This window comes from Struthio camelus, chromosome 5 (assembly GCF_040807025.1).
Source record: "Struthio camelus isolate bStrCam1 chromosome 5, bStrCam1.hap1, whole genome shotgun sequence".
Lineage (NCBI taxonomy): Eukaryota > Metazoa > Chordata > Aves > Struthioniformes > Struthionidae > Struthio > Struthio camelus.
In genome coordinates this window covers 74,779,694-74,803,655 of record NC_090946.1, presented here as the reverse complement: position 1 = coordinate 74,803,655, position 23,962 = coordinate 74,779,694, and the positions used below count along the sequence as shown (strand labels likewise).

The 23,962-nt window shown below is 43.8% G+C and overlaps 1 long non-coding RNA gene across 1 annotated transcript in view; it reads left to right on the top strand.

Annotated features, from left to right (window-relative positions):
• The window catches only part of LOC138067325 (uncharacterized), a 70,502-nt gene that overhangs the window by 19,092 nt on the left and 27,448 nt on the right, over nt 1–23,962 (top strand). The window contains exon 2 of the long non-coding RNA XR_011141198.1: nt 15,442–15,507. This is a non-coding gene — a long non-coding RNA (uncharacterized lncRNA). The remainder of the gene's footprint in view (nt 1–15,441; nt 15,508–23,962) is intronic.

Genomic DNA, 23,962 nt, shown 5'->3' with positions numbered 1-23,962 from the left:
TGGCTAATAGTCTCAGCATATCAGCAGACTAACTGATGTCAGGTTGAAAACTTTGGCAAAAGGCCAGCCTGATTCAGCAATGGAAGGAAGCAGCAATTAGAAATAAAATAGCACTACATAATAAATGGAAGAAGAGGAAAGCAGCTAGCGATCAATATAAATGAGAAGTTAATGAGGTATGCAAAATTATAAATGGAGATAAAGGCACTAGAGAAAAATTCATCCCTAAGAACAATGTGAAGAGTTTTTAAAGAAGAAGTGTTAGGAAGAAGAGAAAGCCAAGAACTGAGATAGACCAATAATCAGAAGGAGGTTGGAGATGGGTAATAATAATCCAGAACTGGCATGAATGTCCCATAAGCAATTCTGTTCTGCTAGCAGGAGGAGCAGGAAGATGTGCCTGTATCATACAAGCTTGATGAAGTACTTCCATTCCAAGACAATCCACATCCATCGGGCTGATCACTGATCAAAATTTAAGTATAACAAAAATGCCAAGAATGTTTGAATCACATAGATTGTTAAAGGGATAAATTAGAGGACCGGCCAACCATCAGAGCAATCTGCTTTGCTTGTTAACCTGACCCTTCTCTAATAAACTGAGTTTTAACACAAACAGGTGCAAAATCTGGGAATGTAGAAAGCAGATTAAACCTAGAGCATGTAGGATCTCTATGCTTTAAAGCATTCATTCTGGAAAGGATTTGGGATTCATAATGAGGAAGCAGCTCTGTTATGAGTGGAATCACATCCTGTACTTCAGAAGATGCCAGGGCTATAAGGGCTAATTCAATCTTTGACTGCAAAACCAGGAGAGCAGTGAGAAGGAGCAGGGAAGTGGTTTTTCTCTGCGTAGTGTGCTGAAATGCAGGATGCGGTGCAATGTACAATGCTGGAATGTGGCATGCACTTTTGAGGATACAGCTGCCAAAAATTTGAGGAGGGTGTGGAAGAAAGCTCTGAAGCGATGGAGAGGTTGCTGAAAATGCTTTTGTCTCAGAGTCGTAAAAAACTGGATCCATTTAGATTATTAGAAAGAAGCATGGCGGGGGGGGGGGGTGTCTTGATAGCAGTACATAAATATGCTCTTGGAGAGAAACTGTGAGTCTCTAGAGGGGTGGATTAAACAGATGAAATATAATGCCCTGAGATACTAATGGAGAGCAGATAACAGGATTTGGTGGTTGCCCATAGGCTTAATATTTGTGAGTCTATAACATCCGTGGGCATTCAGAAAAGATGGACTTTGGAGGGGGAGGGTGCAGTGGCTCTGCAGATGTTAACCCAGAATTAGGAGGTAACTGCAAAAAAAAAAAAAAACACAAAAATACTCAACTGAAGATGCAACAAGTGAGCAAAGGAGACTAATCAGTTAGCAGCTGATTTTAATAATGCATGAGAGGCAGTAGATAAAACCAAGAAAACTTTAAAAGTTTACAGGAATAGGGAAGATGGAGTCTGTGGAGGGAGGTGAACAGAGAGCCAGCTCAAAGTGGAGGGCCAGGAAAATCATGTTTTGCAGCAGCATTCAGAGTGTCTAGTTGAGAGACTAGGTTTAATTTATAAAGAGCACAGAAAAGGATATTGCAGTTGCTTAGCTGGGGCAATGGTGGCTGAAAGTCCAAGCTGTGCAGTAGAAAGGCAAGGCTGTACACTGGAGATGGTTTTGGGGGAGGGAGGAAGGGAAGGAAGGATACAAGCAGCTCCAGGAAATACAAGCAGCTCCAGCCAGGCCAGTTCATGGTACATCCTCAGTTCCACAGCTGCTAGTGCACAAGTTGCTAACACCCTGTAAGCCCCAGGCTTGGGTGCTGCCCCATCCTCACTGTTTCAGATTAGGGAGCTCTGGTGACTCCCCTCTCAACCAGTTCCCAGGATGGTGCCCACCTCTGCGCAGCCCCAGCGGAAGGCACCTGCCTTGAGGATGGAAGGACACTGGGTGTCAAGGCACTGAAGGATGAGTTGTTGCAGCCCTTGAGCTGCCTTATGGGTTTACTTCTTCCTAAAATACACCCACTCACTACCAGGGCATGCCAGAATACCTCAGTTCCTGTGGAACTCCAGGAGTAAGCAACAACATATGCTCCATGGGGAGCTTATATATTAATGTAGTAACTTCACAACCATCCTTCCTCTCCAGGTTGGGACCTTGAAAGAGAAGGACAGCCATCAGCTGTCCCCATGAGCGCTGTCTCATTTTACCTTTGAAAAAGGAAAACCTGCTCCAATGTTTCTGAACACTTCTTCTGTATTTCTTTGTCAGAGCAGCTTTGGGAAGACGTAAATCTACACATCCATATATATTCATGTATATATATACTTATCCGTTTTACATGAAAGTAAAGAAAAATGTCATTGAAAATTTGTGCTTTTGTTGTATATTTAAATTTCTTTTCACAAATCTAAAAGGTTTGCTTTAGCTCTTTTTTTGGAAGTAATGAAAATGGAAACAGTTCCATCAAAACTCCCATGTCACTAAAAAATCATTTTTTTTTAATTCAGAAGATTCAAAAGATTTTTGAATAGGATTCTTATAGAAAAAAAAAAAAAAAGCCTAAAAAAGGACAGGAAAAAGAGCCTAATCTGGCCATTTCACATATTCAGTATCTGACTCAAACGTGTCCAAATTCTTATTTTTGGATCATCTCAGTTTAGACAGGAAATTTTACCTCCTCCTATCTGCTGCTGAGAAACCTGCAATGTCCCTCTGCCAGCCATATCTGTAGGGAGCTGCAGGGAGCACTTTCCCGCTGGGAGTGACAGCCACTAATCCCCAAATAATTGAGTAAATATTCCTAAAGAATTATAGATGAAAAAAATTGGAAGAAATGGGTGTCTCTGAGGCGACAGAGGAATGAGAGCTGACGGGATGGAGGCAGAGGATAAGTTCCTTGGATAGGAAGAGTAAACACACAACCGCGATGCTCTTACAAAATACTCATCTCAGCAAGGGGCTATCAGGACACACTGGGTTTTGGTTTGGAGAGGTTAGGGCGTGCTACCTTCTCACAACTCCATGCAGACGTCTCTGATGCAAGAGCCCTGGGAGGCAAGGTGGAAATGCCCCATGCAGGAGCACTTTGGAGCACTGCATCTTCCTACCCAGGCAGAGCCTGGTAACTCCCCCTTCCCATACCCTGATTTCCCTCACAGAGGCCGCAAGCGAAAGGGGAAGGTGATGGTAAAACTGATTGTACTGGGGCCAGCCTTTGACTCCTTCTAGCTAGTAAGTACTCCTGACCCAAAATGCCAAATGAAACAGCAAACTTGGCAACACAAATATCTTCCACATGCATTACACTGCAGGGGTCAGCCAGTAATTCCTGGAAATGGTTAATTGCTAGCCAGCATAGACCTCCTCGAAATCTAAATCAATTCACATACTGACAGTTTTGCAGAAAGTGCATGTCTCAGCACTCAAAGGCATCCTGCAGTCGTGGATATGTATTCCCTCTCTCCATCCCTCCCTCCTCAGCTTTTAGGAAAATTTTACTTAGTGGTAAAGGTGATGAAGGAACTGAGAAAGTGTTAAGCACAGCAGGCAGCATGGAGCCTATAGAGTTATTGTTTTATTTCATTGAAGAAGGAACCCTAGCTAAAAGGAAAAAAGCCAATAAATATCTGCAAGGGAAGTAATCTGAGAGCCTGTAGGGCACAAGGGATAAGGCATGAATTCTGGAATTTTCATGGGATCATGGAGTTTAGCCTCTAGGATTCTGGTCTGTTGATCATAGTAGGTTTAGATGAAGTTGCTGATGCAGCTATGAAGAGAACAGGATAAATGGCTTGGATAGATACTTAGGGTTAGATTCAGTTGCCTAGATGTAGGTGTTCAAAGTCTTTCGAGTTGTTTTAGGATATCCTATCTGGCTTCCGGCTGCTCTTCCAGAATGGTGTGGATCTCATGTAGGTCCCATGTCATACCCAGCAATCTTCCCAGCATGTCTTGGATACCCCAGGGCGTGTGAACTGGTACGAGACACCTAAGTGTCCTGGCCTAAGGGTGGGATTCACCTCAAGACAAAAGTCTCTAAAGGCACATGTATGAAAGTAGGTATCTTCACGTGAGCTACATATTTCTATTTCTACTGCAGGCAAGGGAGAGTTTGTCTCTGGGGACCTTGCATGGTCCACCCTTGGTGAAATGGCCTGGATAACAGCAGCCGCTAGGGTAGGAATGCGCAAGTAAACACCATGTGGGAATGGGGCACCCAGAACTGCCTGAGAGGCTCCTTGCCCACTACTGGTCATGTTAAAGAGGACAATGACCATCAGCTAGACTCAGTAGTTAGTGGGGTGCTACAAAGGGACTTTTGAAAGAAAGAAGGGGAACCCACATTTGCAAGGGTTCTGTAACCCATGTGGCCTGAGGAGTGCATATAACTCAGTAGGGGTGGGGGTGTGTAATTACCACTTTGGGGATCAATTATAGAAGGGTGTTTAGAAATTTGTAGTTATATATTAACATTCTGTAAGTGTTTCCTCTTGTGGTTTATCTGTCGTATTGCTAATATTGATCCTGAATGTATAATTCATTGATTGATGGTTAATTACGCATCATTAATAAACCAATAAACCATTCTGATCCTGATTTTGGTTTGAAATGTATGAACAGTTTTTCCTTGAAACAGTTGTGTTTACAGTCAGTGAAGCCTGGAGAAGGATTCTACCCACCCCAAAGTAGACACAGTGAGTGCTGAGCTGGCCAGCTCTCTGGTCTGCACTGACCACTGCTGACTTGACTGTAATGGCAGGGTAGGGAGGTAGTTCATACACACACACCTACGTTTAGGTATCTTAATCTCAAACTAAATGTGGGATTCACCTCTCCTGCCTTGAGCCATTAAAAAATTGGGTGTTTGTTCTATGCTTGCTGCTGAGACTTCAACGAAGAGATAATGCTGGAGAGTGAATCAGCTGATCCTAAAACCAGCATCTAAACTCAGATGAATTGCCTTCTACAAGTGCTTGTCTCTTTCCATGAGATACAAATAAGGACTTTATTTGACTAGGCTAGAGTAGATGCCTAGTAGATGGTGACACCAGCCAAACATAGGGCTCAGCAAAAAGTAATTGAATGGAGGGCACAGATTGCCATGCAACATTGATTCACCATGGCAGGATGCATTGCGAAATTCCTCTGGCTTCTATGCATGTCTCTACTTCAGTCCACAATAACTGCTACTACAGCTCCAAGGAGTTTGAGAAATGAAGGAATCTTATTTGCATGAAGAAAAACAGAGGTAGGTGACAAGTGAGGGGGCTGATGATGCCTTTGGCACATTAACAAATAAGCACTCAAAGCCTGGCCCTCCAATAAGCACTGACACCTGTTTTTGGTCATGCTGCACGCTAAGTTAATAGTTAGCCTCTCCTATGCTCTGTTGTGGCTTAAGGTAATATATTTTAAATGTACTTTCATTACTTTCAGGAATAGATAAGAACATGATAGCATGTTTGTCTTTTGGGCAACATGACTAACCTTTCCTGGAACAACAGAACATATAATGGCAAAATCAATACATTATTTTCTTGCATTATATTTCTATATTCCTTCTTGCCAAGGCGTCCGAGGATGGAGAAAACTAATTTTTCTCATGGAAGAGATTTACAGTTCCCCCTGCCCCACTGAGATCCTCTTTTCTTTCTGGACTTGCATCTACATTTTCACAGTTCTGCATTTTTGAGTCAAAAATACCTATCCAGCGATGGGGTCTGTCATTTGCTGAGCACCACTAAAGACCTCATCTCCATCGCTCCTCACTTCTGTTGGGAGGTCTAGATTGTATCACTCTCAGACTTCTCCATTATTACCCAGCAGAGCCTTTACACACACTAAAATCATAAATCCTTAATGATGTTTAGATGTCCTTTACACAATCTGAATAGTTACTGGAAATATCCTAGTTCAGTTAGCAAAGAAGGGTAAAAAATTGCTGAAGTCAGCAAACCAATTTTTAAAATACTTGATATAAGAGGGTGAAACCTGTTAAGTTTATTATATGGTTTTCTTCAAAAGTCTATATTGCTCTTCCCTAAGAAACTGAAGCATAAATTAAAATTAGCTATTTGCCTAATCAGCCTCTGGCTGCATCTGTATGCAAAAACTGTATAGGCTGTAGACAAGTGCCCTATCTTCCACTCACTATTAAAAAAGTCTTCATTTAAGCAGTGGGGAAAAATTTTCAGGCAAATACTGCATTGCTAAAAATATCTCTTGTATCACTCCAATAATTTGTACATTGGTTTGCAATATGAAAAATCATTTTACCGTATAAGAACCAGTCCCCTTGCCCCAAAGAAGAGAACTTTGGGGGGAAATCATATAATGGTTTGTTTTGATATGCTTAAAATGAAACATGTTGACTTTTACAATTTGAAGTGATAATTCAGTTCAAAATTTGCTTAGATTTAATTTTAAAAATTTAAAACTTAAAAATTTAAGTTTCCGAAAATGAAACTTATCACTGTGCTTGATCTGAAATAACCTCTAAAACATGTCTTAGTTCAAACAGCAAACTGAGAAAAGGAGTGAGCACTCCAAACTTTAGAACTTGTGCACATTTTTTCTGCATTTTAAGGTCTTGTAAGCACATTTCACTAAGATGTTATTGTTAAAGACACCTCTTGGGGGAAGAGGTTTGATTTTAAATTGGGAAGTGCTGCTGCTTATGTCCTGACTGGGCAACTGCAACCTTTTAAAGAGCAGGTAATGAACAGCAAACTCATCTTATTTGGATGAAATTTCTACTCATCCCTCCCCTGCCCTTCCCCAGGAACTTATACACTCCTTACATGGTACTTCTGATCTCAAGACAGGATGGAGTGGATCGTAAAGGAATGTGTAAGCTTTCTGGGCCCTCTGTGGGCAGATTTTATTCCTGAAGAACAGCCATTTCTGTACTCTGTTCGTTAAGAACAAATACAAGGTACACGAGCGAAACCAATCCGAACAGGCCTTTGGGACGGGAGAAATAGCTGTGAACAATTTTTCAGTACCAAGCAGCTTGGCTCTCCAGGTCACCAGTGAAAGGGGGCATCCTTTCACTGAGATTTATTTTTCTACATCTGACCCTGAGGATTCAAATTTTCAGCCTCATCTTTAGGCAATTCCAGTCAGTGTAACTTATGTCCTTAATGTAGCTACTCTGCCTTTCCAGTTACTGGAATAGCATCGGGCTACCTGCAATTCCACCTTAGTTCGAAAACTTTAGCAGAAAATACTCCTGCAAATAAAGTGCAAACCTAGAGGTGAGCAATATTCAGATTCATGAGGCAAAAAAGCTCTTTGCGTACCAAGACTGGGGTACCAGCAAAAGTCTCCCAGAATATGCTTGGGCATTAGAGGAATTCTTCTGCTTATGCCAAGGGCTCATTCAGCCCAGTATCCTGTTTGCACTGGCGGCAACAGCGGATGCTTAGGAAAGCCTAAGGACAGAGCAAGCAGAGAGTGAGTGTCTCTGGGTACAGTGCAAGCTTCCAGCCTTCTGCAGCCTGGGTCTTGCAGCTCCAGAGCTAATATCTTTGCATTTAACTGCCCAAACTCCATTCCATCATGTTCTTTACAGCCCTAGCTTCTTGCAATGCTGCAATGCACTCTTAGGCAGGCTCAGTCCCCCCAGGCACTGAGCAAGCTGCACTCTCACTGAGGCTAGGAGGAGTGAATTGCGCTCAGGAGTTTACACTCACCTGGGAAATGCCCTATTTCTAATGCTTTGGCAGATGCCTTTCCCAGCTCGTCCCAGCTCAAACGTTCCACTGGGCAAAAATTGCAAAGTTATTAGAAAGACAGTAAATTTATTCCCTGGTGGTACGCCTCAGTGTGCCCCACTCATTCCATGTTTAGACTGGTTCCTCTTGCATAGCTATGAACACTTCGTATAACTCCACTCACCTCCCCACTCCCAAAAAAATAAATTAGATAGGAGACAAATCTCTGATTTATTAAGGTGAGACAAGGAATGAAAAACTAATTCCCAGGTTTTTAAATTATAATTGTCAAGTTTCTAAGTTTAACAGTTCAGAACATTGCGAATGAAGTTTTACAAGGGTAAACAGAGAACCCCATTGCTTCTAGTTCATAAACATAAAGGCAATCTATTTAACACAGGGCCCATGATCTAAATTAATATTTCATCATTCAGTAGTTTTATTTCTTGGGAATAAATTATTTTCTCTGTTAATGGAACTGGGCATGTTTAATCAGCAGCAGAACAAATATTCTCAGATTTACCCTGCAGGAGCTTTTTAAGTATAGTATCATTATTTGCTACAAAAGTTTCTTCTCTACTTTCTGGACGCATTCTGACTGAAGATAATGTGATCCCTGTTGTTATTAGATCATTTTTCCAGGTTTTCTGCCATGGGACAATGGAGGATTTTTCCCACCCAGGCTTTGTCACAGAGTCAGGATGCAGCCAACGTGTGCACCCAGGGCCTGCAACTGTCCAAGGCCCCGCGGTGTTGACACCCAGAATTATGCACCCTGAGAGGAAGCTATCTTGACTCCTTACCCTTTCTTCTTCTGTAGACTCAGGTCTCATCAATGTGCTGCCTCTGCTCTCTCCCTCTCTCAAGTATCAGACTCTTCCTCTTTCAGGTTCCTTCATTGCCACTCAGCCTGCCCTCTCCTTCAGGCTCCATGCCACCCTCTGACACATGCCCTCATACATGCCAACTATGAGGATCTCAGGTCAGCAGTGGTGCACAAACACCAGGTAGAAATTACAGCAGTTATCTGGTATAGTAGGTTGACAAAGCCCCATAAAAAACCCAACCAATAGGGCTGTCAGGATGAACTGCACACTCAGGGAGTTTAATCATTAGATGTAGCCTGCAGTCACAAACTCAGATGCTACTTGCTTTGTGCAATGACAAAACATAAGTAAGGGACATCATTAACCAAGTAACACTTTTGCTGGCCTTTTGGTTTGCAGCAGCTTCGCAGCATGGAAGTGGGGGGTGGCGATCTGAGCATTGTCTTCACCTGTTAAGGTCTGGGCATGGTGACACTGTTTTTCTCCTTAGAAACCAACTACATGCTGCAGAAGAGCTATCAAAAGAGTTGTTGCATGAGACACAGCAAATACAAATATAATGCAGGGATGCAAAATCCCATGACCAGGCACAAATGTGGACAAGCACAAAAAAACCCGCTAACAAATACCCCAAAACCCAGAACCTTTTGCCAGACACCTGGTGCATCCAAAGGAAGGTTCTAAACATTACAGGATAAAGAGATACTATTATACATGCCTTGTACTCTCAAAGGAGAGCCCCGTGTTGCCATTATAATAATCCCTGAGATGATAATTAAGTGGGCATAATGCCAGATAGGTATTTTATAGGCATCATTTTTTGTGAGTGTGCGGGACCAAGATGAGATTCAGAATAATGATAGCGGCGTGAAAATGCTGCTGTGACCCATTAGATGGTGAGTGTTATATTTAATACACAGCTATAATCCAGTAAGCACATAAGCTTCCAAGCTAAAATAGAATATTTTCAGGGTTTTCATAATAAATTTAATACTTCGAAGAGACATTGACTAATGGCTTTCAGATATTATAGGGCAGACTCTTCCCTATAGGAAATCAATTAAAGTTGAATCTTATTGACTTTAACCCATTTTTCCATACAGTTAAAAAGCAGACTTTGAACTCTCTTTGGCTATAACCCCGATAGTCTATTCTCTTCCACGGCTGAGGCAGAAATAATTTCTAAATAAGATCAGATGAAAGAAAGGAAATACTAGCCTAATTGTTTCTTCAGTTTTAAAAATCAACACTGTCACTTTCGCGTAATCTACTCAAGGGGAAGGAAGATAAATGCCAGGTAACCCTGAAACCCTGAAAGCCTGGAAACAGGTATAATTTGCACATGCATAAACCCTGAGAGCTGAAATTGGTATGAAGTGACAAACAGACACGGTGCTGACTCTCTGCAGTGAGATGAAAGTAATTTCCAGGCAACAACCACCATTTGCAAATACAGAGCGAAGAATAGGGTTGAATGTCATGGAAAGACTGCCAAGGCTAGTCCATGCATCAGACTACTACCCTCTGCTGCTCTTCCATGTGGGTGCTAACGACACAAAAGGCAAACCGGAAACCATCAAACAGGACTTCAGAGCTCTGGGAATGGTGGTGAAGGGTCTGGGAGCCCAGGTCGTTTTCTCCTCAATCTTGCCTGTGAGGGGAAAGGACAGGAGGAGGAGTAGACGAGTTTTCCAAGTTAACAACTGGCTGCGCCGCTGGTGTTGGCAACAGGGCTTTGGTTTCTAGGACCATGGGACCCTGTTTGAAGATCAACAGCTGATGGGGAGCGATGGGATCCACCTTACCAAGCGGGGCACGTGCGTCTTTGCCAACAGATTGGCCAGCCTGGTAAGGAGGGCTTTTAAACTAGGAAAGATGGGGGAAGGGGTGTGGTATAGTGGCAGGGGAGTCAGTAAAACACCGCTCAAGTCAGGATGCCTCCAGCGGGTGCATACAGCCAGGGGAGACAGCATGGAACATGGCTATGGAGGATCCTCTTGCACCTCTCCTGGGAAGCCTGCGTGCTTGACTGGCTCTCTAAAATGCCTGTATACCAATGCACGCAACATGGGGAATAAGCAGGAAGAGTTAGAGATCTGTGTGCGGTCGCAGGGCCATGATCTCATTGCAGTGACAGAAACATGGTGGGATAGTTCACATGACTGGAATGCTGTCATGGATGGCTATGTGCTTTTTAGGAAAGACAGGCCAGGAAGGCAAGGTGGTGGAGTTGCTCTTTATGTGAGGGAGCAGCTAGAATGTATGGAGCTCTGCCTCGGGGTGGATGAAGAGCAAGTTGAGAGCCTATGGGTAAGGATTAAAGGGCAGGGTAACATGGGTGACACTGTTGTGGGGGTTTACTACAGGCCACCTGACCAGGAGGAAGTCGTCGATGAGGCCTTCTACAGACAGCTGGAAGTAGCCTCACGATCACAGGCCCTGGTTCTCATGAGAGACTTCAACCACCCTGACATCTGCTGAGAAGGCAGCACAGCTAGGCACAAACAGTCAAAGAGGTTCCGGTAGAGGATTGATGATAATTTCTTGACTCAGGTGGTGAAGACGTCAACGAGGAGAGGTGCAATGCTAGACCTTGTACTAACAAACAAAGAAGGTCTAGTTGGAGAGGTGAAGGTTGGGGGCAGCCTTGGCTGCAGTGACCATGAGATCAGGGTGGAGTTCAGGAACCTATGAGGAGGGAGCAGGGCAATGAGTAGGATTGCAACACTGGACTTCAGGAGAGCTAACTGTGGCCTCTTCAGGGACCTACTTAGGGGAATCTCATGGGGCAGGGCCCTAGAAGGAAGAGGGGTCCAAGAAAGCTGGTTAATATTCAAGCATCACCTCCTCCAGGCTCAAGATCGGTGCATCCCTCTGAGGAAGAAGTCCAGCAAAGCGGGCAGGAGACCTGCATGGATGAGCAAGGAACTCCTGACCAAACTCCAGCAGAAGAAGGAAGTGTACAGAATGTGGAAAAGGGGACAGGCCACTTGGGAGGAATACAGGGACATTGTCAGAGTGTGCAGGGATGCGACAAGGAAGGCTAAGGCCCAGTTGGAATTAAATCTGGCAAGGGATGTCAAGGACAACAAGAAGGCCTTCTTCAAATACATCAATAGCAAAAGGAAGCCGAGGGAAAACGTGGGCCCGCTGCTGAATGGGGCGGGTGCCCTGGTGACGAAGGATACAGAGAAGGCAGAGTTATTGAATGCTGCCTTTGTTTCAGTCTTCACTGCTAAGGCCAGTCCTCAGGAATTCCAGACCCTGGGGACAAGAGAGGAAGGCTGGAGAAAGGAAGACTCTCCCTTGGTGGAGGAGAATCAGGTTAGAGATCTTTTGTCCACACTTGACATCCATAAATCCATGGACCCCGATGGGATGCACCCCCGAGTGCTGAGGGAGCTGGCGGATGTTATCGCTAGGCCACTCTCCATCATCTTGGAAAGGTCCTGGAGATCAGGAGAGGTGCCTGAGGACTGGAAGAAAGCCAATGTCACCCCAGTCTTCCAAAAGGGCAAGAAGGAGGAGCCAGGAAACTACAGGCCTGTCAGCCTCACCTCCATCCCGGGAAAGGTGATGGAACAGCTCCTCCTGGAGGTCATCACTAAGCATCTGGAGGACAAGAAGGTGAGCAGGAGTAGTCAGCATGGATTCACCAAAGGGAAATCATGCTTGACCAATCTGATAGCCTTCTCTGATGGGATGACTGGCTGGGCAGATGAGGGGAGAGCAGTGGATGTTGTCTACCTGGACTTCAGCCAGGCTTTTGACACTGTCTCCCATCACATCCTCCTAGGTAAGCTCAGGAAGTGTGAGCTAGATGAGTGGACGGTGAGGTGGATTGAGAACTGGCTATAGATGGCAGAGCTCAGAGGGTTGTGGTCAGTGGTGCAGAGTCAAGATGGAGGCCTGTGGCTAGTGGTGTCCCCCAGGGGTCAGTCCTGGCTCCAGTCTTGTTCAATATATTCATCAATGACCTGGAGGAAGGGACAGAGTGCACCCTCAGCAAGTTTGCTGATGGTACTAAACTGGGGGGGAGGGGCTGACACACCAGAAGGCTGTGCTGCCTTTCAGAGGGACCTGGCCAGGCTGGAGAGGTGGGCAGACAGGAACCCCATGGAGTTCAACAAAGGCAAGTGCAGGGTCCTGCACCTGGGGAGGAAGAACCCCGGGCACCAGTACAGGCTGGGGGTTGACCTGCTGGAAAGCAGCTCTGCAGAGAAGGACCTGGGAGTGCTGGTGGACAACAAGTTGACCATGAGCCAGCAGTGTGCCCTTGTGGCCAAGAAGGCCAATGGTCTCCTGGGGTGCATTAGGCAGAGTGTTGCCAGCAGGTCGAGGGAGGTGATCCTGCCCCTCTACTCAGCCCTGGGGAGGCCTCACCTGGAGTACTGTGCCCAGTTCTGGGCTCCCCAGCACAAGAGTGACATGGCACTACTGGAGAGAGGCCAGCGGAGGGCTACAAAGAGGATGAGGGGACTGGAGCCCCTCTCCTCTGAAGAAAGACTGCAAGAGCTGGGCCTGTTCAGCCTTGAGAAGAGAAGACTGGGAGGCGATCTCATCAACGTGTACAAGTATCTGAAGGGGGAGTGTCAAGAGGATGAGGCCAGTCTCTTCTCTGTGGTGCCCAGCAACAGGACAAGAGGCAACGGGCAGAAACTGAACCACAGGAAGTTCCACCTAAACCTGAGAAAAAACTTCTTGACTGTGAGGGTGACAGAGCATTGGAACAGGTTGCCCAGAGAGGTAGTGGAGTCTCCTTCCCTGGAGATATTCATAAACCCGTCTGGATGTGATGCTGGGCAATATGCTCTAGAGGTCCCTGCTTGAGCAGGGAGGTTGGACTAGATGATCTCCAGAGGTCCCTTCCAACCTAAACGATTCTGTGATTCTGTGAATCTTCCTGCAAAGTAGGCTTGAAGCCTAGCACTTCAATCAATTTCTTTTCTTTCTTTTTTTTTCAGTAGGATGAGCAGTAACTAGTTCCCAATAGCTTCATTAGATTAAGAGGTGACTAGATGCTAGTCTGTGAAGGCTCACCTACCTTAAATTGAGATGTCTATAGCTGAGCTGGTCTTCTAGTCTGAAAGTCATTTCCAAGACAGTGGTTCATCTAATCTATGTCAGACATCAGCTTTAAGGGAGATGTCTCTTATGCTGGAACCATACCTGACTCCATTTCTGTCCACTGACCCTACAGGGATCACCAATGACTAATGCAGGTATAGATGTACACTGCAGGTGTCTAACACTGGACTTACTAATGCTACCCTGTGTATTGCAGGGAGAGAAAACCTTAGTCTTGTTGACAATTGCATAATAAGAGTTTGCAGCTGGAAGCTGAAGACAAATAAGTTGAGGTAAAGGATAAGGCATAAATTCTTAGCCATAATAAATTAGAACAATTTAGTTCAGGAGGTTGCGATTTCATCATCACCTGAAAAGTTTAAATCAATTTTGGATTAAAAAATATGCTCAGGTTCATCTACAGAGTATGGATAGATACAGAAATTGTTGTGGGAGGAGAGAGGCTTTGACATCTGTTATGTCAGAAAGTCAGTGTAAATGGTTCCTTCTGGAGTTCAGATCTGTTATTCTTCCCGTTTCATTTCACACAGAAAATCACATTAAAGCAAACACCATGCTGATCTGATTTGGCTTCAGCGGCAGACTGCAGTCAGCAGGGAGCCAAGGGTGAAAAGGCATCTCCGACACAGCCAACAGCAGGGCTTGATCCCTGCCTTCACCCCTCTGCACAGTCTAGTGCTCAGGTCTCAACTGGCTGTGGGCTCTGGGAAAGCTACTATGCCCTGCATCCTCAATATCTCTGGGTCTCTTTGGCTTATAACTGCCTTGTCCTCTCTGCAACTGGAACATCGCCATTCTAGACTAGCAATGTCCAGAAAGCCATGTAAAATGCCATCCAGATTCCTGCGGACCAGTGGGCAAAAACATCAAAACGTTCATAGGATGACTGAGTAACTGCTGCCCAGATCTTCTGGTTCACAGTAGGACTAGGCAGGAGCAGCAGTTGACTTGTAAGGAAGTATGGCCACGTGAGAAGATTAGAATATCAACACTGTTTAGGTTAGACAATAACAAGCTGTACGTACCTGCTGTGCATTTCTACATCAGGATGGACAGCACAACAGAAATTAGAATAATAGCCAGAGCAATAAGCTAAGTCTTTAAGTCCAGCTGAGCTTTGCTTAGCACAAGATCCAAGGACATGCAGGGTAAAGATGATTTAAAACCCTTTTGTTCTTTCGGCAAACTGAGGGAATTATTGGCTCTTACCACATATTAGAGCACTTCCAGGCCAATTCTCATTTACACCAGCAGAAAAGGGCTCTCTGGCCTTTTTACCAGCTGACTACAAGCACTGGCAGAGGATGGATGGTTGATCCAGACACCCTTTCTGGCAGCTCTGAGGACAAAGCAGGAACAGATGCCGCTTCCTTTTCCCAGTGGAGAGAGGACTGCATATCCGTCTCGTCACTCTCCAAACTTTGGAAACAAAATCAGTGTTGGAAATAAATTCCAGAAGCCATTAATCTGTCTCGCTTCTGACATGAAAGGATAAAATATAGATCTGGTAAAAAAAACAAAAAAAAAACAAAAAACCCCAAAAACTTATGAGCAGTGTATTTTCATTTTCCAAATTACTGAAAGAACAGAACATGAATCCTCTTCTGTCAGCCCTGAGAAAATATTTTATTTTCTCTGTGAAGGAGAAGCTAATGTAAGATAATGCCATAAGTAAATGGCAGAGAGAGTGCTGTTAGATGAATTGTAATGTGCTGTAGCCATCAAAAGGGCTCATAAATATCTATTGGCAATGAGAAAACTTCAGCAGACACTTTTTTTCTCCTCTTGATCAAGTTGTTATGTCATTATATTACAGAGAGTCTGCATAGCAGGGTGAAGAGACCTGCACTGCATAGCCTCGTGGGGGACAGTACATGGGATGGTATGTAGCAGTTTACAAAGTTTTCTTTACTAGTCTTATCTTTAAAGATCTTAAAATGCTTTTTTCCCCTCAAGGAGAATTAAACACTGCGGTATTCCTGATACGTAAATATTAGCATGGTGCCTAAAAGTAGGCAACTGCCTCTCTTTGAAGGGGTCTAACAAGAATAATTTATTGCAAAGGGAGCAAAAAAATGCATGTTAAGATGCCAAAAGTCAGGTTTAGCAGAAGAAACATGTTAATTAAAGTTGGGCTTAGTCATGGAGGTTGCAGAGACATAAAACATACAGAAGTGGAGAAGAGGAAAACAAAGTGTGAGCAAATGAATTTATAAACAAATACATTATTTTATCACTCAAACTGTCAAGTGGGAGGCAGAAGGAATTAAGAAAAATAGGGAGGAAGAGTGAAGAAAAATAGGAAGAAGGACAGTCACAGTTTGTCACGTCTAGTCTTGGATCACAGCCACTGACTGGAAGGCAACTTGTCTAAAAGGAGTCTTAAGGAGGATGGAGCGGGTACCATGGCCAAGAGTGGATTTCTTTAAGGCATAGACCTAAATTCACATGCTCTGACTTTCAGAGACGACCTCAAAAGCAACTCTGAATGCCAGATATTCCCTGTGTAGGAATCCAGCTCGGATTATTCCAGCCGCAGCAAAAGACTGACAGAGGCTCAGATAAAGAAATTTCCTCATGGTTATAGAGACTGTCCATGCAGTTAGACGGGCTTGGCTCCACTACTGCATAGCTCCCAGCACAGCATTGAACTGCTCTTCTAAGGAAAACTCCAGTTCAGGTGCCCCATATCCCAGCTCAGGCTCCCCATAAACCAGCCAGCATGACATCGGGGCCTCCTAGGAATGAGCTTGTGGCTACCATAGCCACCTGATATTGGCTGCAGGAGACTGGGGTAGCAGACAGGGACCCTGCACACCCGCTGCTATTGCACCGCACATTCACACAGGCACAGCTCCCATGGCAGATGGGCACCTAAGGCCACAGAGGGGCAAAAGCTCTAACTCTCGTCCAGCCTTGGTGAAGTTTGGCAGCAGCAGATTGCTGAAGGTGCCCAAAGGAGTAAAGGGCCAGCAACGACATTCCTGCAAGCTCACTGCCTGAATCTGTACAAATGGCTGGTGGAACAGGAGACTGTGGCCTGAAGCAAGATATTCTCCGTGGGGATAAAGCCAGAGAGAAAATGGAAGTGGAACTGGTGGCTGCCTTGGAGCAGCTGGCACAACTCAGTGATGAAGCAGTCTCCTCAGCCATCTGCAAGCAGACAGCCATACTGTAAATTATTTTAGGTTCTCACACTGACATACGTGAGAATGCTTCGCAGGTGTGTGCAGTGCCCAGGAGTAATAGTGGGCTGCTTTTCTGTCCTCCTTCTTCTTTGAACATTGTGTTTCCCATCCTGTCTTCAGTAATCCTTGTGCTAAGAACAAGGAAACCCTGCAGTGAGGTGATTGCATTATTTTTCTCTTTTTCTTCTTGCGTATGTGCCATGCTGTGAAGACAGGAGCAGCTCAGCATATCTGCCTATAAGGGATAAAATCAACATTTCTGAGATTCTCCTTTTTGCCTCTCCTACATACAGGAATTGTCTCCTGCAGCAGATGTAAACATTCTTTTTTTCCCCTCCTTTTAATAGGGGAGTGAATACTTCTCTCCCAGTATAACATCCATATTAAAATATTTACATATCAATATAATCCAGAAATGCATTCAGATTCATGGATTTCTAAAATTAGTAAGAGAAATTATGATCTAGTTTCACTTCCTGTAAAGCACTAGCTCCACTGTTTCTCCCTGTGATTCCTGCTTTGATTTTAGGTGAATTCACACATAGAAAATTTAAAATCTAAGACTGCAGAAGTATCTTCTAAGCATCTCCTTCCCTCAGTAGAGCCTCTCTCTCTCTCTCTCTCTCTCTGTCCTCTGTTGTGTTCACCTCCACTGTCCTTGGCTGAACGTTGCAAGAGCTGCGTGGGAACAAGTTCTGTGTCCCCTGTTCTCTGGCCCAGTCAGCCCCCAAATCAGTGAACATACACATGCCCTTATTAAGAAACGAAAACAAACAAAAATTTCCAAATCATTCATTGAGTAAGGAGAGTGTTGCAAGCATCTATGAAGGAAAGGGAATATATTTCAATATATTTTGTGAACTACAACAGTGGAAGGTTGTTGTAAGGCAGAAAGCAGTAATCTGTTCTCCACGTCCATGAGAGATAAGGCAGGAAGTAAAGGGCGTAAGTTGCAGTGATTTCCTGTAGCATTAGAGAAGTTTGCAGCCTCCTGTCTCCAGAGTATCAGGGCTAAAATATTAGGCTTTTTGGTATAAGAGGAAAAAATATATATGTCATATGCCCCTGGGTGAGCAGAGAGCATGGTGATGAGCCCCCGCAGTGTTACCAGCGCCTTGCAGCGCACTCCTTGGCCACATGGACCCTGCCAGGCTGTCTCCAGGTCTGGCTGCCTGTGCCCCATCCAGTGTCCACCTCATGCTCCCTGTTAATGGAGGTGGGGTGTTGGTAGTCAGGCGGGATGTTTCAACATCCCTGCTGTGGTTAATCCACTGGTGATTAATGAAGACCTAGTAGCTGATAGAAAGGCTGTGAAATGAGAGAAGAGGAGCTCTCAGCAAGATCTTTTCTGGTGCCATCTCAAAAAGAGGCTTTGAACTAGAAAATGCACTCCTAAGAATCATCATTTGGTTCACACATGTATAAAAACTCATGGCACGCTTCCTGTCACACTGAGATCTGTTAGAAAAATCACTGTTTTGAAATTAATGGGTTAACTTTATTGGTGAAATAAATTGATTGAATCTAAACAAGTTCAGATTGAATCTAAAGGGCAGACTTTCTCTGAACTTATGAAAACCTACTAACATGGCTTGCGGTTTGACCACAACTCCTTTCGACATTGATCTAAAGACAAGCATGATGCCAAGTTGTTCTTGCAAGCGAGAAAGTCGAAGGGATTTGTAACTTTCATGTAGAAAGCTCTTTAGCAGCTGAACAGTTAAAGATTATGCACGCTATGTTTTCCTGCCTTTCAAATTCCTCATTCATAATGTATGAGTGAGATCATTAAAAGCAACATATTGGCTGATATCATCACAGCTGCTACCTAACTGTAACACTCCATAGCAAGGAATAACATTACTCTTCTCTTACGTATGTGTTCAGAAATGGAAAGAAAGAGACTTGTAGCTGCAAGAATCATGCAAAATGTTTAAAATCACAGAAAAAGCTTTTTGTGTTGGGCAATTAGAGAGATGTTGAGAATTTCCTCAAAATGAATAAAAAAAATTGATCTCCTTTTGTCAACCCTTTTCATCCTTTGCGGCTATTGCAATGCAGCAGTATATTTTTTTCCCCACATAAAATCAATATCACATTAACTTCCCTAATAATAAAAAATTAACTCCTACAGTGAACAGAAAGCTTCATCTCCATCCAGGGAATTTTATACTCTCCAGCCCTTGACTGTTTAGAAATATAATGATAATTATTTTAGGCCAAGTGTTGGATGGGTTGACCTTATCAAACAAAGGGAGAAAAAAAATGGTCTTAGGGTTTCTAGACCTAAGTTTCCTAGCTGTTTTTTCCATTGGTAAGCTGCCCTGGGTGCTGATCTGGTTAAACAGATTAAATAAAAGTGCATTTAAGTTGACAAAGAGGAAGTCTTTCAAGTGAAGAAAGGCACTTTCTGCTTCTCATTAGCTTTCTGAATCTTTACAAGCTTTGGGCCTACATTTTTCTCTTTTACATTTAAGAGAGAGGAATGAAAAAAATCTGTCATATAAAGCTGGCTTTTAATTTCCAAGTATCTTATTTCATATTCTAACTTGAGAGAGCTGCTTATTCTTTATAAATCATGAGTCGCCTCAAAGAGCTTGTTTCCACTGCATGTCTGAGTTTCTAGGGGAAAAAAATGGCCAAGTCCAAACTGACATGAAAAATGAATTAGCTCTCTGAAAGAGAGGGCATTCCCTCTGGGCAAGTAGCAACAACTCTGAACGTTACCAGATAATCCCAAGATGGCTAGTCTCACTCTGAACTATGATGGAGCCTGAATCAGCATATATATACCCTATTTTGCTGTGACGATCTGACTTTCTTCCCCTCACATTAGGCTTTGCACCACAGTAACCCTTTTGACATCAGTTGAGATGTTTCTAGTTTGTACTGTTGTGAAAGGAGAACAGGGTCCTGAGGGTTCATTATTCTTAAACTTTAAATCAAGTAGCGAAGCTGGGATGAAAGACTTCTATTTCAAATTCATAATGCATTTTCAGTGTGGTACATGAAACAGAGGGGGTAACGTGGTCCTCTCCAAAAATCTTCATTCAAGGTTTTAATTGTGTCTCAGAGGAATAAATGAAGGGGTTCTGCGTCTCCCTCCCTCTTCCTCTAATAACAGCTTGTTTTTTACTAGCATCACTTATAGTGTCTTTTATAGTTTCTAGTCTCTGATAGAAATGTTCTGTTACCCTTTCCTATTCAATAATTAACGGACACATTCGAAGTTGCAAGTATTTGCACTTATGAGCTCATCTAGACAAAAGATACAAAACAATGTGACTTACCTAAATGGCAGCCTGAGGAGCAAGTAAACCATATATACCCTTAAGCCTTTTCTCTGCTCTGCCTTGTGGGTGCAGTACCTAGAAAAAAGAAAGTGACAGATTCTTGTATCGCTTCTGCTGAATCATTCTAGTCTCCAAACTACTGCGGGAAAAATGGCAGTCTCAGGGAAGCTACATGAGGTATGTCTAGTTCATCTGGATGCATCCGAGCTTGTCACCTGGGGCCTTTTATAGCCAATGGAGAGAAAAAGGCATTTTGAGGATGCAATTTATTTAATCATAAGGTAGATGCCCAAAGCAGGTCAGATGATTCTCCCTAAAAGTGCCTGTTTCTCTCCAGAGGGCTGTGGCTCCGAGGCAGTGACCCTATGAAATCTAAGTGAGAAGGAGCCCTCTGAAGGAACTGCTGAGGGTGTCTGGGGTCAGAAGGCAGCGCTCATGAGATTGGCTAAAGCCTCATAAGGAAACCATAAGGACACCCAATTTTGAGTTTCCTCGTCAAGACTGATGTGAGTACAGAATAATTACACTCTGAGTAACCACTAAAGCCAAAATTTAATGTAAGCATATAACAAGGAGCAGGCATTAAGAATGATGGGAAGAAAGTACTTACGGTTCCTCTCTGAGTTCATTTGAATCTGGCTTTGCAGTCTGGCCATGTGCAGTCTCTGGAGCAGGACAGGAACTCTCCTTGCTTAAAGCTGGGATCACATCAGAGGGGAGATTTCTTCAAAAGCAGCCATTACTTCAGATGTTCTTAAAGTTCTCACTAATCCCATAGTCAATACAAGACTGAAGCAGTGCAAAGTTAAGCATTGCAGTGACTATCTTCTACGTGCTTAGTGTCCACACCAGATTGCAGAGCCCTGGGCTGCTTTCTCAGTTCCCTGTGCATCCCTGGGGATGGTGAGGCCTCTAAGAGTAAGACTCAAAGCACCCAAGATGCCAAGCAGGGAGTTACCTTGAACAATAAGGAAATAGCGAGGCAAACAAATCCTAAATCCCTTTCCCCTTGTTCAGAGCTACTAGGAGGTCACTTGGGCTCCAGAAAGATCTCCTGAAGTTTCTTCCATTCAAAAAAGCTGGACAGAGTTCCCTCTTTTCTTCTAAAACATAACTGGAAAAGGTGCTTTTGTTCTGTATCACTGTCTAGACTTTTATATAATAGTCTTCAAGAATTCAACTCAAAATAGGAGAACCAGAAACAATTCTGCCCTTTGCCTGAGGCAGTTCAAGGCCATCTTTTCCACCTTCCCAGCAGGACCCCTAGTCATGTGGGGAACATCCATCCTCTAGAGACGCAGGCTTGCGAGAAGGAAACTGTGTCATTGAGAAAGTGGCAGCGAGCAGCTGGGTGAACCTCCAACCTTGCAGCTGAAGTATACTTGTGAGCCAGATTTTGGTCTGTACCTGCTTGCGGGAAAACAGGAGTTAAATGGAGAGTCCCTCACCTACAAAGTGCTCTAACCACTAGGCTACTACAGGAAGGCAGTAGTCACAGTCCCTGTAGTTTGGGTGAAGCCCAGGTTGTCCTAGGCGTGACCAGCAAATGCCAACCAGCTCCAGGGCCCTGAAGAAAAAACTGCCAAGCTTTTCAATCCTCATGAGCCTTTGACATGCATGAGAGACCATGCTGAGGAGTTCTGTCAAGATCTTCCCTGAAGGAGTGTTTTCAGGACCCTTAGTCACATTGAAGTTCTTGTTTTTGTTTGTTTGCTTGTTTTAAAAAAGACGCCTTGGGGCTTAGTTGCCAGGGCTAGCAGCAGGGGTACAGAGCTGTTTAGGTTCACAGCTAGGAGAACTTCTTCCTGTGTTCCACCTCCACCCCAATTCTGGCATCAGTTCCTGACTCTGGAGGTGGAACTAACTTCTTAAAAGAAAATGGAAGAACTTAGCACTATAGCATACGTATGAACTGTCCCCATAAACAAACTTCAAAAAAAACCCAGCCATTCCGGAATGCATGAGAGTAATACTCAACACATACATACAGTATAGCTTTTGTTTTCTAAAATGAAAGCTTTAGAAACAACTTTTGTTCACTTCAATTCAAAAAATAAGAATAAATAACATCCACAAGAAGAGAGAGAAAATACTCTGCTCTCAGGCTGTGTCTTTTGAATCCTTGGAAGGAATCTTTTCCAGCAAAGTCCAAAATCCCCTGAAATTGGGAACTGCTGACATAGTGTATGTGTAATTTTAGTAGTGCCAGTGGGCAGTGCTGCAAAAAACCATGGCTGCTATTAGTGCAAAAGTCCTCCTTTCCCTTTCCCCTCACCCAGGCAATCATCAGAAGAGTTTGAAATGTAAAACACATTCCTGTGTGACAATGAAAGAAAAATCACTTAGAAGAAGACAAGGAGGAATTGAAGTTACTCACTCAAACAAGTCAGGCTGACAAATTGCTTCTGCTGTCTTCGTTCATCCGCATAATGGATCCCCCATTCCCTGGCCAGTTATAGAAGAATAATTATCTCTTTCAGATCAGCTGCATTGGCTTCATCATAAATCAATTCTTTCCTCTCCTCTTGCACTCCTACTCCCTCCCCCATTTTTATCAAAGTATCATTCCCATAAGCCTTTCCAAGTCCAGCTTTTGATTGACTACATGAATCTGATGACCACAGCCTTCTGTGAACTTGCCACTTCTGTCTCTTAACCCAAAGGCCTTATTTTCCTGCCGTGGCTAAGCAAGTTCACGGGCTTATTTGTGGCAAGTTCACAGAGCTCAGAACAGAATAAGCTGGTAATTCTATATAAAAGAGAATATGAGATAAGTAAAGCTGATCTGAGCCTGGCTCTGCAATGAGAAATTCTGGCCTTTTCAAAGCTTCATACGTATCTCACTCTGATAAAATAATGACAGCCCTTCTAGCAAAGCATTTAAGCATATGTGTAGTCTCAGTACTGATACAGAGGTCATTGCAATGTCCTATGAAAGGAGTGAGATCAGCCACAATTGAGGAATAAGCATGCAAGATAAGTTCACTGCTGATGCTGGGTGTTAGCAGGGGAATAGGATACCATCAGGGTTTGGACGGAATTGCCTAAAATGGCCTAAACTCTGAGGCACTGCACTTGGAAAGAGAGCAGATCTAGTATGTCTTGTATACTCAAGGAATCAGCATTAAAATCGGGACACAGAAATCCCTGTGAAGATGTCTCACCATGCTCTCCCTGTAAGGCTGCTTCACATGACATTCACCAACATTTGTCTGTTAAAAGAGCAGGAGATGAAGTTGGCTCCTTGCCCCTGGGGGATGCTGTGTCACAGCCAGGAAGGGCTGTCTGCTGGTCCATTAGATGTTGTGGACCCTCATCTCCTCTCACTGGTCAGTCTGCTCTGCACCACCCAGAACAGTCCCTCTGCATCCACCATCCTGAACTGTTCAGGTACTTAGAGACAGGTGCCTTCAACTGCTCCTTCTGGCTTGTTTAACCTGCCCTGACACCTTACCGCTTTTGCTGCTCCCCTCTGATTCCCATTAGCCTCAGCATTTTAGCAGCTAAATCCTGGCTCAGCTGAAGTCCATAGCGAAAGTTGCAGACTCCCCAAAAGCCTAGATTTTGCCAGAGCTGTCATCAGTGCCAATGGCTGGAGGGCCAAACAACCCAGTGCTAGATGAAGTGCCTTTATATTGAAATGCCTTTTGCATACAGTCCATTGGCTTTGTATGATTCCATATTAAAAGCTCTTATCCATTTTTCTGTCTACTATTGTGTAAGGTTTTTTAGTGTTATCACAGTATCTCAGCTACTTAAAAGTTTTACAAGGTCTTTTTAATGTATTAAATGAGCTAGCAAAATTTCACAATTTGCTGATGAGAACCAGGAGAAAAAAAATGTTTATAGTAGCCAC